Raw genomic sequence first — 19,443 nt, forward strand, 5'->3', positions numbered from 1 at the left:
AAAGGCACTTAGAACATTCTCCATTCTGTAAGATAATGTTAGGTGGTTTTCAGGAGGTCAAGGAAGCCTGTGAACAGAAACTGGATCCAGAATACAACCTAGGGGCTCAGACTGAAGCACACAATATGACTTACCCTGGGTTCTGCATCTCTAATGTGAGATGACTTATCCGGGTTACCCTCTGTGAGCCTTACAGGTTCCCATCTCCCATCATTGAAACTGCATGGATTGTGGGATGTGGCACTCAATATTGGCAGTGGTGTTACTAGACACCTGATAATGATGGTAAATAATGAATTATATTTGCATTTAAATAATTTTTAGAAGATGGTTTTTCCACATGTTATATCAAGAGATTATAGTGTAGAGTTAGTTATGATATAATGGAAAGGAAATATTAATGAAAAAAATAAACCCTTTCACAGAGGTCAACCAATCCATAACAGTAGCAGAATGACAGTTCTGAAGTAGTAACAGAAATAATGTTATGGTTGAGGGTCACCACAACATGAGGAGCTGTATGAAAGTGTCGCGGCATGAGAAAGATTGAGACCCACTGAGCTTTCCTTCCTTTTCTGGGGCCTACTCCCAACCTTTCTTCCTCTCAAGTAGGAGAGAATCAATGAAAACTTGGGCCCCCAAAGCTCACCATTGGTAGTGTTTGGGCTCTTTCCCCTTCTGCCAGTAGGTGATAACAAAATTAATTAAAGACATCACTCATTTTATTTTACTTTATTTTTGTTTACCTTCATTTTATCCTGTAAGGCCCCAAATAGCACATAGGTCCAGAGAACCAATCTGCTAGGCTTGGGTCTATTATTCCTTAGTTGTCACCGTAGAGAGCAGATTGACTGCTGAAGCCACCCAGGCATTAAAGGTTTGTGGTACCCCACACCCCCATCTTGTTGCTTCACGAAGCAATGGTTTCACCATATTTCAGTGAGTCAAGGGCACTCTAGTGCAGCGGTTCTCAACCTGGGGGTCACGACCCCTTTGATGGTTGAATGACTCACAGGGGTCACCCAATTCATAACAGTAGCAAACTTACAGTTAGGAAGTAGCAACGGAAGTATTTTATGGTCGGGGTGGGGGTGTCACGACAACACGAGGACTGTATTGAGAGTTACGGTATTAGGAAGGCTGAGGATGACTGCTCTAGTGAATCCTACTTCTGACACAACCTATCTTGAGGGTTCTTTAAGTCAAACCCCAGGTTGATGGTTCAGAATAAAGACTCCACAGAATGAGTGAAATAATCTTACTCATGTTTAAGGTTGACCACAGTTCAAAGATTCAGGAAGATACAGGAAAGATGCTGCACAGGAGTGAAGCTGGATGAAACCAAACACGTTTCCAAAGCTCCCCCCCGGGGCACCACACAGGGCGTCCTTACTCTTCCAGCCGTGAGGTCACAGGGTACGTCAAGTGTTCTTTCCCAGGGAGCCTAGTACTGCAGGGTTTTCACTGGAGATCCATCGCATAGACACAAGAGTACCAGTGTGACTGACCATACATGGAAAAAAAACAGAATGTAAGCAGGCGTTCAATGTAAATTACATCATTTATACAGTTTAGACTGTAATCTTCTCTTATGATGGAGGGGACATTTTATATCACTGTGGAAAATTGTTTGCTAATTAAGTTCCTAAGCACTAGCCAAAGGCCAACTTTGCAAGGCAATCTTTCTCAAGATAGAAGTCTCCAGGCAGCCATACTAATTATTTTCTCTTTCTGTATAATCAATAATAATAAAATAATACTGACCAAATAATTTACCTTTTTTGCTAACACACAAATTATATTTGACCTCTCATTTGCGTATTTCAATTATGATTCTTCTCCGTTTGGACTAAGCATGTTACAAGCCTTCAATAGCCATATAGAGCAACTGGCTGTCATATTGGACAGTCTTATGATACAGTTATTGCATGGTGGTAGGATAGTGTTATGTTGCTAACTCAGGCACAAGGAGAGCTAGCTTATATTAACATTATAAAGAAGAATTATAATATATTTTGAATTAAGATATCATTTATTTAGTAACACATTATTTATTGGTTATATTGTAAATGAGCAAAATTTTTATGAGACTATTTCAACTTTATAAGTGCGCTTACAGTTCACATTTAGAAAATATAACGCTAGTTTGCATTTTTTAATGTTGAATATCAAAATGTGAAAGGATTAAAATTTTCATTGTAGATTATTATCTTGAAATTATAATTGTAAATACTCAAATTTTACAATTTGGCAACTTGTCTATACATTAATCACATTTGGTAGTTAACTATGTTATATCATTTGCCTTAAATGGAAAGTAATTTTTATACACTAGCATGGTCGTGAGATGCTGATAGATTGGCTGACAAAGGGACATGTCCTAGATCTCTTTCTGATTCACTGAATATACTTCAAGATGAGACATTTAAAAAAACTGGTTTCTCTATTTCTAGTTTCCTGTTTGTCCAAACTAAGGAATCAAATGTTGGTGGCCAGTTATTTTTTTAAAAAACCCAATCCTTATGAATTTCTTGTTTGTTTATTTGAAACAAACTTGTCTGTCGCAAAAGACTCCAAGTCTGTTTCAGAGTCATTTCCCCCTTTTATATCCACTCAGACAAATGTGCAATCTGATGGGTAAGGAAGCTAGAGTGGTCTTGAGGCTTTGGCCCTCTCTCTCCCTTTCACTTTCACTTTGTTTATTTTTGAGATGTATGCACACTCTCTCTCTCTCTCTCTCTCTCTCTCTCTCTCTCTCTCTCTCTTTGGTTTGTGGAATATGACTCTTGTAAAGGAAACCATATTTTATGCAGTCGCACAGCCCATCTCATGAAATAAAATTAGTAACGCTCTCTAATTAAGCCCCCATGTACATGTTCTTTTTCTTACCCCCTCCTTCCATCCCCTCCATAATTCCCTGTCCCTTTCCCCCTACCCACCCTGACCCTGACCTCTTGAGCATGGTGTAATAAAATATTTATCTTTATGAGATTAACCAATTTTTCTAAGCATTATATGCTCTAATTTTAAAGTATTTGACAAACAAATATTGCTTTCCAGGATGCATAATACTCTGTTGAATGAATATACCAGAGTTTGTCTATTTCTCTATAGTCAGTTTTTTATTTTTCTCATCGTTTTGCTATTATAGAAATTGCTGCAATAAACATAGGTGTGTGTATGTCTGTTCGTGTTTTGTTCTTTATTTCTTTAGCATATATATCAAGTAGAGGGATTACAGGATCATAAGATGCTTGTATTTCTGTAAGGAAGAGCCATGCTGTTTTCCATAATGGTTGTATGATTCTGCAATCTCACCAGGATTGTCCGAGTGTTCCAATCTGTCCACATCCTCCCCAGCACTGATTATACTCTGAGTTTTCGTTTTAATAAAACTTTGCTAAGAGAATTGCTGCACAATGGGATCTCGTTAAGGTTTTCCTTTTATTGTTGTTGATTTTTTTCTTTTTTTTTTAATCTTTTTATTGGGGCTCATAAGGCTCTTATCACAATCTGTACATACATCACATGAGCAAAGCACCCTTATACATTCGTTGCACTCGTCACTCTCATAATTCACCTTCCACTTGGGTTCCTGGAATCAGCTCGTTTTCCCTTTTTTTCCCCCCATCCCCCTCCCTCCCCGATCCCACCCCTGGTCCCTTGATAGTTTATAAATAATTATTATATCTTACCTTACACTCCCCGGCGTCTCCCCTCACCCCCCTCCCCCTTGACAATCTCCCAGAGAGGAGGTTACACATAGATCTCCGAGATCGGTTCTCCCTTTCTACATGCTCTTCCCTCCTGGTGTCGCCACTCCCACCGCTGGTGTTGAAGAGTTCGTCTGTCCTAGATTCCCTGTGCCTCCAGATCCCCACTGCACCGCTGTACATCCTCTGGTACAACCAGTTCCGCAAGGCAAGGTAGGATTGGGGTCATGATGGTTGGGAGGGGAGGAAGCGTTCAGGAACTAGAGGAAGGTTTTGAGTTTCATTGTTGTTACACTGAACCCTGTGTGGCCCATCTCCTCCTCACTACCCCTCTGGAAGGGGTGTTCAGCTCTCTACAGGTGGGCATTGGGTCCCCATCATGCACTCCCCCTCTTTCACGGTGACGTGATTCTCACCACCACCCCATCTTTCATGTTGGAGACCTGGTCTCCTCTGTCCTTCATGGTCACCTATGTTGGTGTGCTGCTTCCGTGTGGGCTCGGTTGCTTCTGGGCTAGATGGCCACTTGTTTGCTTTCAAGCCTTTAAGTCCCCAGACGCTATATCTCTCAGTAGCCGGGCACCATCCGCCTTCTTCACCACACTTGCTTATGCACACTTTCGTCTTCAGCCATTATGTGAGGAAGGTGATCACACAATGATTATTTTTGTTCCTCTGTATCTGCTACATGGTCCATTCAACACCTTGTGTTCGCTTAGGCCGTGTGCTTCTTCTCTGTGGGCTTTGTTGCTTCTGAGCTAGATGGCCGCTTATTTGCCTTCAAGCCTTTAAGACCCCAGATGCTATATCATTTTTTGATAGCCGGGCACCATCAGCTTTCTTCACCACATTTGCTTACACACACGGCTGTCTTCAGTGATCATGTCGGGAAGATGGGTATCCTGCAATGGCTGCTTAGCAGGGCGAGGTGCTATTGTATTGGGGGATTATGCATGAGGAGGCCCAATGTCCATCTGCTACCCTACTACTGAACCTATAAATATATCCATATAAATCTATTGCCCCATAATCATAAATATATTTACATATGTACATGTCTGTATTTAGGGTTCTCTGTATGCACTTTGCCTCCTACTCCTTTCCTCTATTTCCTTTCGCTTTCCTCCCAACCCATTACCATGTTTGGCCTTCATTCTGGATTCAGTAGTTCCTCTCAGTTACCTTGCTCTTGGTCACTCCCTTCCAGTCCTCCCCCTCCCCTCCCTCCTCTGGTTTAGAACCATTGGCTGTTCCCTTGTTCCTGTGTTGGGCGACACCTCCTCCCTTCCCCTACCTCCCACGCTCTCATGTCCCTCCAGGACCGTTGGTCCTGTTGTTTTCTTCTCTCATTATTTGTCCAGCCTATATTGTCTAGGTGGACCTGCTGACATAGTAATATGTGCATACAAATGGATATGACTTTGACTCCACCCAAGTGGCCCATAAGAACATGGCTTTGACAGAAGCAACATCGACACGCTGATAAGCAGAAAAGCCACTAACATACCAAATTTACAAGGTAAAAAACAAAACAAATTTAAAAAGACTAAGCAAAAAGATAGCAAATATTAAAAGAAAAATTGCTAGTAGTTCAACGTCCTTCATTTGTGTTTCTCTCATGGCTAATGAACACAAACACCCTCACTAGCACTGTTGTCCCCTGAGTGACAGCTGTACTAGCTTGCCTGTTCATGTGTTGCTCTCATTTTTTATTGTGTTATTTGTGCTTTTCTTACTAAGACATTGTTGCTTTCTGTACATTCCTAAAATTAGCCCTTTGTCTGAAATATCATTGCTAAGCAATTTTTCCGCAGTCTATGGGTTCAATTTTAACTCTTTTGATGGAGTATTTTGAGGTCCATAAATGCTGTGTTTGTGGAAGCTCCACGTCATTTATTTTGTCTTCTCCAGTGTAGGTATTTTTCATTATATTCAGTCGTGTATTTATGCCTGTTTTAGGCTCCCTAAGATTGTCCCTATTTTGTTGATGAAGGTCTTTATGATTCTAGGATTTATATTTAGGTCTTTATTCCCTCTTTAATTATGTGGGGGTGAGGTAGGTGTTTTGTTTCATTCCTTTGCAAGAACGATCCAATTTTTCTAGCACAATTTACTGAAAAAGTCACCTCTTCCCCCACTTAATCTTTCTGTTTTTAGGTGTCATGGAGTCAGTCCTGACGCTCTGTACATCAGACAAAACTCTGCCTTATGCGGCATCATCCTCACAGCTGTTCCTGGGCCTGAGCCCATCATGGCAGCCCTGGTGCCCATCCATCTCAGGGAGGCTGTGCTCTTGGTCGCTGTCTCCCTCTGCAGGGCCTGCTCTCTCATGATCACACATCGGAAATATGGAAGCACCGTCCTAGCCTCTGAGGAGCACTCTGTGCTGCTTCTTCCAGGACAGGCTGGCTTGCCATATTCCTTTCCAGCCCCACAATTCAAATATATTCTTCTTTGGTCTCCCTTATCCCCATTACATCTATTTTAATGGGGAAGGAACCATTCTGAAGAGAGGGTAAGAATAGTTATGTAACTCAGAGAATATAATTAACGTCACAAAGTTGGACACATAGGTATTGTTTAATTATTCTGCTATTTATTTTGTCATCAACAACAAAACATAAAATAGGCAAAGTATCAAAATAGAAACAAAGTCCATTCCTTCAAATTTCCCCTATCTCACATATTTGTAGTCTGAAATCGTACTTAATGTTTTGGTCATTTTTCGAAGGGGAAAGAAGTGATTTTCTAAAACCTTTTTGACTTGACCTGATATGTTTTGACAAAATAACATGTACCATTTTTGTTTACTAAACAGCGAGTTAGACATTACATATTCCTAGTTTTCTAGAGGTATTACGGCTCATGAAATACAAAGGTTAACTTGTGCGGATCTGGGGGCGATCATAGTCCCATGCGCATCTCCCTGCTTTCTGCCTGCACTCTTAACGTGGGTAAGGACATGACCAGTGAAAATATGCTTGTACCTCTGTGAACACTTTCCCCCAAATAGTACTAGTCCATACCTTGTGAACAATAATTTTAAGGAATGAGAATTGCAAGTCATTTCTCTGATTACATCTTTTGTTGAAAAAAATATGGAATATTTTTCCTCCATGACTGTTATTAATTATTCAACTTTCTCTCCTCCTTCCCTTCATTCTTTCCTTTCTCTCGCTTAAGAATTGCTTTACCACAAAATGCTTTACAACCAGGATGTTTAGTCTGTAATATGTGATTGTCAGTATCATGTGAATTTTGAAATTCCCATGTTTCAACTAAGGACATGGAAATCCACTAGAAAGGAGTATATCTGATTTTTCTTAGGGACTGTTGGGAAATTAGACAATTATTAAATCATTAGTCAATAGCCATCAAATAATTAAAATAAAAATCCTCACAAGTCAACCAATATGCATCAGGATAAACAAAGAAAAAGCTTAAAATGATCCAGGATTTGATTTTGCTTGGATTCACAAGCAGTGCTTATGGAAGCAGCAGTCAAGAGATCAAATGACATATTATATTGGGTAAATCTGCTGCACAAGACCTCTTGAGAGTACTGAAAAGCAAGGAGCTTACTAAGGTGTGCTTGCCCCTCGCCATGATATTTACAATCACCTCATATGTATGTGAACTTTGGACACTGAATAAGGAAGACCAAAGAAGAACCGATGCATTTGCATTACGGTGCTGGTGAAGGGTGTTGAAGGTGCCATGAACCACTAAAGGGAAAAACATCTATCTTGGAAGAAGTACACCTAGAATGCTCCATCTCACGTTCTTTGGACATGTTAACAGAGGGATTTGTCCCTGGAATAGGATATCATGCTTAGTAAAAAGAGAAAGCCCTTTGACAAGATGGATTGACACAGTGGCTGCATCAATGAGCTCAAACAACAATTACGAAGATAGACACGACTGGATAAACTTTCACTCTACTGTGTATAAGTTGCTGTGGGACAGAACCAACCCAAAGACACCTAACAGCAAAAGCAATTAAATTACTGTGTATACCTCGGTTCTTTCTTCATTAATAGGAATATAAGAGACCTTGAATAAGGCCCACTAGTGCCCCTGAAGGTCAGTGTTTTTCCCCATTATGTGTTGGATTGGTGGCGTAGTCTTTATTTACTTTTTTTCATTCTCTTAATTATTTTAAACATTTTATTAGGGGATCATACAACTCTTATCACAATCCATACATACATCAATTGTGTAAAGCACACCTGTACATTCATTGCCCTCTCATTTTCAAAGCATTTGCTCTACACTTAAGCCCTTGGCATCAGGTCCTCTTTTTTCCCCTTACTCCTTGCTCTCCCCTCCCTCCCTCCTTTCCCCTCCCTCCCCACTCTCCCCTCCCTCATGAGCCCTTGATAATTTATAATTTATTATTTTTTCATATCTTGCCCTGTCCAACGTCTCCCTTCACCCCCTTTTCTGTTGTCTGTCCCCCAGGGAGGAGGTCACATGTAGATCCTTGTAATTGGTTCCCTCTTTCCAACCCACTCTCCCTCTACCCTCCCAGTATTTCCCATCACACCCCTGGTCCTGAAGGTATCATCTGCCCTGGATTCCCTGTGCCTCCAGCTCCTATCTGCACCAATGTACATCCTCTGGTGTAGCCAGACTTGCAAGGTAGAATTCGGATCATGATAGTGGGGTGGGGGGTGGGGGTGGGAGGAAGCATTTAGGAACTAGAGGAAAGCTGTATTCTTCATCGGTGCTACATCGCACCCTGACTGACTCATCTCCTCCCCGTAGGCCCCTCTGCAAGGGGATCTCCAGTGACCGACAAATGGGCTTTGGGTCTCCACTCTGCACTTCCCCCTTCATTCACTATGGTAAGATTTTTTTTTGTTCTGATGATGCCTTATACCTGATCCCTTTGACAACTTGTGATCACACAGACTGGTGTGCTTCTTCCATGTGGGCTTTGTTGCTTCTGAGCTAGATGGCCGCTTGTTTACCTTCAAGCCTTTAAGACCCCAGATGCTATACCTTTTGATAGCCGGGCACCATCAGCTTCCTTTGCCACACTTGCTTATGCACCCGTTTATCCTCAGCGATCATATCATGGAGGTGTGCACCCAATGATATGATTTTTTTTTCTATGATGCCTGATAACTGATCCCTTCAGAACCTCATGATCACACATGCTGGTGTGTTCTTCCATGTGGGCTTTGTTTCTCCTGAGCTAGATGGCCGCTTATTTATCTTCAAGCCTTTACGACCCCAGACACTATATCTTTTGATAGTCAGGCATCATCAGCTTTCTTCACCACATTTGCTTATTCACCCACTTTGTCTTCAGCAGTTGTGTTGGGAGGGTGAGCATCATAGAATGCCAATTTAATAGAAGAAAATATTCTTGCATTGAGAGAGTACTTGAGTGGAGGCCCAATGTCCTTCCGCCACCTTAATACTAAACCTATAAATATAGGCACCTAGATCTATTTCCCCATTCATATATATATATTTGCATATGTACATATCTTTGTCTAGACATCTATAAATGCACTTTGTCTCCCAGCTCTTTCCTCTATTTCCCTTCACTTTCCTCCTATCCTACTATCATACTCTATCCCCACCTGGGTTTCAACAATTCATCTTCGTTACATTACCCTTGATCATGCCGTACCAGGCCTCCCACACCCACCTCACCATCAATTTGGATTACTTGTTGTTCCCTTGTCCCTGGGTTTGTTAACACCACTTCCTTACCCCCCACCTTCCCCTATCCCATTTCCCCCCGGAACTATTGATCCCGTTGTTTTTCCTCCAGATTGTTCATCCAGCCTATCTTATTTAGACAGACCTGCAGAGATAATAACATGCACAAAAACAAGACAGAGCAAAACCAAGCAACGATATACAAATCAACAACAAACCACTGACAGAGAACAAAACAAAACACAACAAGAAAGGCTTGTAGTTAGTTCAAGGATCATTTGTTGGCCTTTAGGAGTGTTTTCCAGTCCAGTCTGTTGGGGCACCACACCCTGGCCCCAAAGTTCACCTTCAGCATTCCCTGGGGACCTTGCCGCTCCATTCCCTTGCTGTTCCACTGCACTCCCCTAGTGCTTTGCCTCGGTGTGGTGGGATCAGGTTGGGTGCAATTTCCACACTGTGTCTCCGGTGCTGTCCCCTGCAGGGCCATGGGTCAGTGAGGGACGTCATGTCTCATAGTGGGGCTGGCCATGTGGTCCTCTCTGTGGACTGGCTGCTCTAATTGGGGTCATCGTCCTCAAGGCCTGGTGGGGCAGGATGTGCTCCACTCTCTCCTACTCTGGTGGCGTAGTCTTTCTTACATTGTAGTGCTAACCATGATATCCACATTTCAAAACCATGGGATAAAGACAAGGTTTCCTAGTCCCATAAAGATTTCCCGTCTTAGAAACCCACTGGGGCAGCTTTACCCTGACTGACAAGGTTTCTGTGAATTAGGGTCAACCCGATACCAGTGAGAGAATGTTTCTGTGTTATTGGTTTACTTGTCTTTCGCATGGCCTTGGAGGGCTCAGCCAGAGGACCCTTCTCAGACTATGCAAACACAAGGCACCTGGATAGCCATCTGGATAGCTGTGCCCATAGCTGAAGGCACATTCAGTTTGCGTGTCTTTGGAAACTCTCTGTTTTAGCATGGTCTTTGTGGACTGCCTTGGGGTCAATGCCTGGAACTTTTTCACTTCGTAGGAGAGGCCAGCAGTATTTCTCTCTGGTGACCAAACTCACTTGAACTTTTTTCATCCCTGTGGATTTTCTCGGTCCATCTGGCAGGTGATTGCCAGACCTTTGCACATGTCTGTGGTTCGTTGACACTCGCCCCGGATCTGAGCAATGCCGCATTTCTCTGAGGATAATACTGCCCCAGTGCTCTTGTGCAGGGTACAGCAATACGTGATGATACCAGATTCCTTTCCATTTTTATTTCTAGATGAGGGTTCCAAATGATGATAGAAAATGAGATGGTTACAACTTTATAAGCAAGGTTGTTATCCTAAACCTCAGTAGACCTATAATAGATGTATAACTCCATAATGGTGTTTTATTATTTCCTATTACTTCTATGGACTTCAGATGCAATTCCTAAAAGACAAGAAACCGCAGTCTCGATTAGACACAGAAGTACAAATAGCACATTAAATATGTTATAGCCTATAACTGTGTTTCATTCAGAATATGTGTGCCCTACAATATTATAACTGATTGATACATGTTGCTTAATCTCATCCTAAGAAGTGTACAGGTAGACACTGGTTATTTCAAAGTAGGATTTCTCCACCCCATGACTGTGCACATTTATAACTAGATCCTTCTTTGTTGGGAGACTGCTTTATACATGGTGGAGTGGTTGACAGCATCCCTAGCCTCTGCTCACTAGGTGCTTCTAGAATCCTCCTCCCAAATCATGACACCTCAGATGCCTTCAGATATTGTCAGATTTGTGTTGTCTGGGTAGACAGTGTGGCTGAGTTAGAGATTGCTCTGTAAGTGTTTATTGTACCTGGTTGAGCACAGCTGGATTCATGACCGCTGAGACTTTGCCATTAGGATTCCTAGGTGTACCTGCATGTCAGCCTCACCCATGGACACGACAGATTGCATCATGGCTCCTGAATACCAGTCCCCCTGGGGGCCAGCTCTCAAGAACTCAGACCTAAAGTCCAAAGGGGAATTAAAATAAGAGATATAGGGAGGTGGTGAGATGGCTATCAAAAACAGAACTTCTGTGACAAAATTTAAGAACTTAGTTATTTTTTGTAGCCATAATTGTGGGCTTATGAAAAATGATGATTTTCTACCATGTTTCTGAGTGTTCCCTAAAGAGGGCTGAAAATGTGGATGCACTCTCAGTGACCACAGTCTGCTTTAACTTTTCTGTAACATTTAGAAATGTAACAAATCAAGAATCAGTATAAAGTAACTAAACAAGCACTTTTCATTTTCCGTTGCTTAATAAAAAAAAATAATTTGACCAAGTTCTGCCCTGTCTAGTTTTGATATATTCTAACCCTGCACTTTGACTGGAAGCAGTCCTTTCTTTTTGAATGATCATTGCACCAAGACAATGCTATACTGTTACCCCTGGTGACATTATTCTTATACTATAAAATAATAGTAATAAAAAGGCAAAAACCCCATTAGTCAAAGACAAGGGCCAGGTTTGGGAATGAATGTGCAACAGTGCCACCTTGTGGACAAAAGGCTGCTACATCCTGGCGCTGCTGTGAGTAACCTTTGGAGTTGGTATGAAAGACTTTAGATTCCTTAGGAAACAGTTTCCCCAAAGTGAGAGTTATGTCTATCTAAAATGTCAAGATGTACTCCTGCATTGCCCCAGCAGGTTTCTGTCTCTGGAGTGCTGCAGCCTGGGAACAGTTGGCTGGCAGGTGGTAGCACGTGACAATGAGGAAAAATAAACCCCGGGGGACTGTGCTCCTGACTCCAGCCACATCACCTTCTGGGTGTTGCTTATCAATGATAACAATGATCTGAAAACTTTCGTGGGTCACTAAATATTTGGCGCGTTGGAATATAAAAGGGCTGAGTCCCAGGCTGGCTTCAGGGTGTGTGACCTCTAGTCCTCCAGGGCACTGACCTCTGAGGTCCATGTGTGGTTCATGTTTTGTTGGTGCCTTGACATCCTTAAGGTATTTGAACGTGGGATCCTGCATTTCCATGTAACACTTTCCCCTACGAGTTATGTAGCTCGTCCAGTCTGCCACAACTTCTCCGTTCTGCTCTCATAGCCCAGAAGAAACCACAGACCATGTGTAAATGAAGATGTAGGAAAGCTACATTTATACCAATAGACGCTGGTTCAGGTTGGCTGGCGGCTGACTGGTGGATCTTCCCAGGCTTTTCGCAATCGGGCCCCATGCCACTCTCCTAATCTCATCTCTGAGGCCCTTGCTTCCAAGACATTATCTGCTTTTATGGTTCCTGAGGCTGAGTCATCGAGTCCCTTCAATGCGCCTCTGACCTGGAGGCTATTTCGAGGCTGACCTTTTGGCTTGGGGAAAATTACATGATGATTTCTGAAGCTTGTTAGTACTGAGCACCCAGGCAGAACCCAGAACAAAATGTCAACTTGCTTTGTGAGCCTCTCCCCTGCGTGACTGGGACCAGGTTCTGGTGCTGCTGCTGGTGTCCTCTCTGGCGGAGTGTCCATGCGCTGCTCTTGTGAAGCCAAGGACAGTAGCAGCACCTGGAGAGCAGGGCCGCTACACAGACCGAGGAGGCAGCAGTATGAAGGCAGGGAGGTCACCGGGGCGTCAGGGACAGGTCAGTGTGCCTCGCCGTGCAAAGCCCAGAGTTGGGGGCATGGAGCATGGTAGGGCTGTGAGTCGTGGAAGCCTCGGCAGGTTTCGAAACCATACTTCCATGGCAGCCTTGTTAAAAGTGGCCCAGCTCCCGTGCACTGTGGCCGATGTAGGGCAGCAGACAGCGCCTCTTTCACTGGCCGTGGCTGGGAGAGATGGGGCTCAGCACAGGTTTTAGGGAATGTAAACGAAGTAAATAGATGCTCAGTTCATTTTTTATGTAGACCTTCTTGGTGGACTGATGTGTGTGGGAGTGTGTGTGGGGGTGGGGGTGGAGGGTAAGGAAAGGGAGGAGGTAAGGATGCTTTCAAATTTTTTGCCAGCAGGAGGAAATCAGGAGTTTTAGTTTAGACCTACTGCATCTGGGGTCCGCCTCCTGGGTGGTAAACATAGTGAATGTGCTTATAGATGAATGTCTGGCAGTTTAAGTTCACCCAGGAGAAGCCTGTTAAACTACATCCAAAGTGCCCGTCATTGACAATCCAATGGAACATAGTTCTATTCTGACACACAGGCAGTTGGCATGAGGCAGGGTTTTTGAAAGTCTGCGGTGCCCATAAGATACCTCGGGGGAGCTGTACCTTGTAAATGTGGCATGGCTGTGGCATCTGACCTTGTCTAAATCCTCAAGGGGGAGAGAGGAGAATCACCATCAACAGTAGCCCAGTGCTGATCTAGTTATTTATTTATTCATTTATTTCCATTTTAGACTAGTTTTGACACGAACTTCTCCCCTAGCTCTCGGATTCTCTGTTGGGTTCACTAATTCACTGCAACAGCCACATGTAGCTCACAGACCATATTACCATTACGGAGGTTATTGGGGAGGTAATAGGTTGCGATTCAGGATACAAATGGCTCGGCAGGCAGTTCTTTGCTCAGAGGACAGTTTCTTCTCAGCCATGCTCACACGCACCGTTCTTTCTGGCTCTGGGCCTGTCCTCGTCTACACTCTGTTCAGACAAGTGCTACAAAGCTCTTTTGGCTCTTCCAGTGGGAAGCTCTATGACTGCCAACAAGCCTTGGCCCAAGGAAACCTAGCTGACCTTGATTAAGTGCCTGGAGGAATCCTCTTCACCAGCGTGCGTTCTGCCTGAGTCAATTGGGTTTCTTACTCCATGGTCCAGGGAAGTCACCTTGGGTCTCCTAATTCTGCTGCCTCTGCCTCTGACTGTCTTTTGCCATGTCTAATGTCACACTTCTATGTCAGACCAAGCAGGCTCAACAGAGGGATTCTCGGTCCAAAGGCCACACATCACTCCAGGCTTCTTCTTTACTAGTAAGCTGCCCCCTCGCCCTCTTTGGAGTGGTTGATTTTTAAGTTAGGGGTCAGTAAAACTGACCAATCCCTACATATTGGTTCCATACAACTTAGTTGCATGTTCCCTATTGACATTCTTAACAAGGTAACTAATTTTGTTGGGAATGAACACCTCGGATTTATATATTCCTACCCATCCTTTAGGAAGCCTGTGGTGTCATGGTTATGAGTCGGACAGATAAGGTCAGCAGTTTGAAACCACCAGCTTCTTCAAGGGAGAAAGATGAGGCTTTCTACTCCTGTAAAGAATTACAGGCTCAGAAACCCACGGGGGCAGTTCTGCCCTGTCCCATAGGGTCACTATGAGTTGGGATCTACTTGATGGCAGTGAGTGAGTGACCCATCAGATGGTAGACATGGAAAGACTCAGCTAGAAAGGCCATATTAAGTAATTCGCTGCACCGAATCCAACCTCCATGGAGCTTAGAGGAGAGGGTGAGGAGGGAGACGTCTATGTCATTATCACAAGGATGAGTATAAATGAGATCACTGAGGAGCGTATCCAGGAAAGAGACGGAGGCTCAGCAATCTGCGGACTGCGTGGAAGATAGGTAAGGGTGGAAAATGGTGTTAGAGAAAGGCAATCATTCCTTATTCTCCCCACCCCCTTATTCTTATGTAATAGTTTTGCTCCCCTGAGAAATTAAGAAAAGGCCAAAAGTATCCATGGCTACCTTACCTGTCTGCCCGCTCACTGGGACAGATGGCAAAGCCCCGGTCCGTCACGCACACGCTGGCACCTTGGAGCACTGCCTCGGAGAGTCTCTCAGGCTGACAGTCCTGTCCAGCTGGTGGCAGCGACAAACGTCAGGTCAGGGAAAGTGTAAGTTGTCAGCCTGCCTGTATCCTGTTGTTGACTAGAATTTCTAAGATACAGACTTGGGATTTGTGGACTCCTTATTACGCTTGCTGCTCACTCCTGGCAGGAGAAAAGGCACAGGACTTGTGGCAGAGACCCTGCGTTCTTACATCCGCTTTGAAATTTGCTCGCTATTGAGCCCTATAGGAGTTATTTCCCTTCCTTGTATTTCAACATTTTATTGGAAAGACTAGGGCTTTCCATCTTGTTTGATGCCCGGGAAAGCACTGAAGCAGTGTACATGTAAGTTTCAATAATAGAAATAAGCAAACCATTATTGAACTGGAGAATATTTACCCAGGGTTATTGCAGTCTATTCCTGAACCCTGCTTTCAGGCTTGTCTAAATGATCGAAGCAGTTCTATGGAGAGACGCCATCCCACACGTGGTGCACTTGCCAGTCAGAAGAGACCAGTCCTTGGAAAAGGGCATCTTGCTTGGTAAGTAGAGAGGCAGAAGAGAGAGAGAGAAAGAGAGAGAGAGAGAGAGAGAGAGAGAGAGAGAGAGAGAGAGAGAGAGAGAGAGAGAGAGAAGGCACTCAGTGAGCTGGGTTGACAAGTGGCTCTAACAAGGAGCTCAAATATAACAAGTCATTTGAGGCTGGGACCGGACAGGGCACGGTTTTCTCCTGCTGTATATCGTGTCCCTGCGAGTCCGAGCGGCTCGATGGCACCTCACAGCAACTGGCAACGTGGGCAGGCAGGGACTCCCTACCTGCTACCTCCTTCAAGAGCATTGATGATACACCGGAAGGCTGACCGCTCAAACGCACCATGAGATGCCTTAGGAGAAAAGCTTAGGACCAGGTCACCGCCTTGACCACCCAGTGGGCACCCTGAGTGAGCATCAACTAGAGGGCCACTTATCTCTTGTTGCTTTATGCTTACGGATAGAACAGCTGGAAAGGAGATTCTGATCACACCCTTGGGATGTTTTCTAAGTGACATCATGGAGTAGTGCAGGGGTCCTGTCCCAGGACCCCCACTGGAGGCCCGCCGTTCACAGTCAGGCGGCTTGAGAGGGGAACAAAGTGCAGTTGCTTTAGTCTCAGATGGCGCCCAGCAGTTGCGAAATCGCCTGTGAGTTCCCACGGCCTGATTAGTGGTGAAAGCCAGGAGTGGAGTCTCCAGAGCGTGATGTGAATGTGTGAGTGCAGCCAGGGGTTTCCGTATGGGGGGACTGCTCTTTTGCGTAATCCTCACCCCACTCCCCTTTAAAGTAAAAGATACAGTCAATACACAACTTAATGAGCTTTTATAGAAAAATGTGTAGGAGACTTCATAAACTTCATGGAAAGTTTTATTTATTTTTCTTCAGTCCACTTTTCCACCCTCCTGTTGAAGCCCCTGATATGCATGAGTAACCGCCAGCAGATGTGAGGGCCACTAGCCGGGAACTCCACCAGGTGAGGCTCTGCTGCCTGCGTCTTATGGATAGGTGCGCATTGGCCAGGGCAAGCTCTTCTCCGCTCTTATTTAGATGAAAAGGTTAAGTAGTGCCAACTCTGGGTCTGAAGTGGAGAGAGGAGGCTCAGAAAGGAAGTAGCAGAAAGGTGCTGACAGCCACAGGATGTCATAAAACCTGAGTGCTGGCCGTGAAGGAAGGATAGAAGTGCATGGCCGCTGGTTGTGGGGAGCTGTGCTCGCCCAGGCTCTTCCTGCAGCTCTGAGAACACGCCTGTGACCAGAATACCAGGGAGGTGGTTAGCATCGCTCCCTGGAGAGCCGTCATGATGAGAGGGGCCTGGGAGCTGTCACCAAGCTCCCCCCCCCCGCCCCCCACCATCTGATACATGAGCAGGCTACACTCTGACTAAATTACCTGATCCTTTGAACCAGAAGCATAGATTTGGAGAAAGGTAGCAAAAATTAGTAGAAAATCAGAATTAAAAGGGGGAGTGGTGGGGGTGGTGGGGAGGAACAGTAATATAAAAAAGTGACTTATGAAGAATTTGGCCAAAGAAACCTAGAAAATGCTGTACAAAGAGGGTCCTGGTTCTGCTGTGGCCAGTGATTAACTGTGGCAAAGCCACACAGTCCCTTAGGAATTTAGTTTCCTCACCTGTCAATGGCAGGGTTTGTATTTTGGGGATATGAGATGCCATATTTTCTTTGATTCATTGTTGAGAAGACCCTTCGTGAGAAACTTGCCCACCTCCTCTCTCTTCCTGCATTGCTTCCTCTGGCTTTCTCCCTGGGCGGAGCTATCAGGTAAAGCACTTGGCTGCAACAACGTCCACCCTGTGTTTTCTCACCCGGTGGGGAGAAGATCAGCCACTGTCTACATTAAGGGGCACACATGATCACCTGCAGGGGACAACAGGTGGAGGTGTGATTCCGACTGAGCACGCAGAGACGTCTGCACTCATCTTTGTTTACGCATTGGTAGGATTTGAGTTTTCAGTTGGATTATAAATATTTTAAGGGCTCTTACCCAACCTGTATTCATTTTTATCCTCCCTGTGGGGCTAAACTCAATCTTTGCAAATTGACTCATAAACAATGAAATCATCATTTCCATCCTATATTATCGTTAAAACAAACAAACAAAGCAAAACCTAAAAATCAAAAAAAGTACGTAGCATAATGACACAGCTGCTGAATGCACTCAGGTTGAAGCTTTGAGCTTTCCAAGTTAACCCTCATTGAGGGGCATGCAGGAGGAGGGCTCATGTGTGTCAGCATCTTAAGCAGTTACTTTATGATGTGCCGCAGAAGGGACAGTGGCAAGCCTGACAGCCACGGCCTGCGTCCAAGAGAGGCAGGAGGACACTTGGCAGCAGCATGGGGTGGCTGCTGACTGCTGGGAAGCGCCAGCCAATGACAGATCATGCCGACAGCAATCAGAGATCCAGTGGCCCATTTTGAACAAAGTGAACGAAATCCACAGAAAGGACTGTGGACGAGGAACGAGTCTACATCTCTTCTGGCAGGAGAGCAGGGAACACTAAAGGGCCCACAACAGGCTGCGACTTAAAGGGGACCTCCTCATGCTGGATCTATAGGCTAAGGAGCCAAGAGCCAGTGAGCTGAAATGATTTACCTAAGACTATATACCTTGTAGGATAGAAATTCTGTTTTGAACCCATGACTCACGACTATTGTAATTACCATAACATGCCCCAATCATTTACTTATATGTGAGTAGTTTCCACCTAGCACCACAGTCATATTTAAGGTTCTACATTCCTAAATGATTTATTCGATAACCAGTTATTGGGCATCTATCTGCGGACACTTGTTTCGATACTGGAGAAAGAACTATATCCCTTCCCTCGGTGAGCTTCCATGCTCCTGACGGTGTCCTTGAACACGGGGATAAGAACAGCAAATGTGCCCTCTGGCAGGTAGTGTAAGTGCTGGGAGGGGAAATATTTGGGGTAAGAACCAGAGAATAGGAGTATAAAGACCGTGACAGGAAGGGTGGTCCTCTGAGCCAGGTCCTGCGGGGCTGCCTTCTCCATGTTTGCTGGGAAGACTAGAGCTGAGTGAGGTGTGGCTGGGAGAGCGGCTGGGAGTTAGATGAGGAGTAGGGGTCCGCGCACGTGAAACTTGTACTTCATGATAAGGAATTTGGCTTTTTTATGAATGAGGTTGAAGCTACTTGAAAGTGATGAGTTGAGGAGGATCTTGATTCGAATTGTGTATGAAACCACTTTGGAGACAAAGCTGACATTGAAGGACCAGGAGAGAGGCAGAGATGTGATAATCTAGGCAAGAAATGATGGTGGCTTTGCTTGGTGGTGGGGAAAGCACTGGAAAGAATAAGCCATTTGCGTATCAGACGGTCAGTATTTTGGATGTAGAGCTGACAGGATGGGCTGACGGGAAGTATGAGTGGGGAGAGAAAGATACGCGGTGAGGAAAGCTCTAGAGGCCCAGGCTGATCCTGGTCCAGTTGGAAACATACACTTGCTGTTTATTGAGGGGGAAAGAGGCGCACGTGTGAGCGTGGAATGAAGAATTCAGTGATTGACCTGGTTACATTTGCAGATAAGCAAATGTGTATGACTCTGGAAGTCAGAACACAAGACTGTACTGGAAATCGACCTTTAAAAGAGATCAGCATAGGGATGGTATTTAGTATTAATAAAAGGGTGTGAATACTCACGTGTCCCTATGGAAGACAGGAGACAGAAAAGGAGAGGTGTGAAAAAATGTACCTTGGGGTTTCCCAGTGCTAAAATCCAGGAAGATGAGGAAAAGCCAACAAAACCAAGCA

Source organism: Tenrec ecaudatus, chromosome 8, assembly GCF_050624435.1.
Source record: "Tenrec ecaudatus isolate mTenEca1 chromosome 8, mTenEca1.hap1, whole genome shotgun sequence".
NCBI classification, from domain to species: domain Eukaryota; kingdom Metazoa; phylum Chordata; class Mammalia; order Afrosoricida; family Tenrecidae; genus Tenrec; species Tenrec ecaudatus.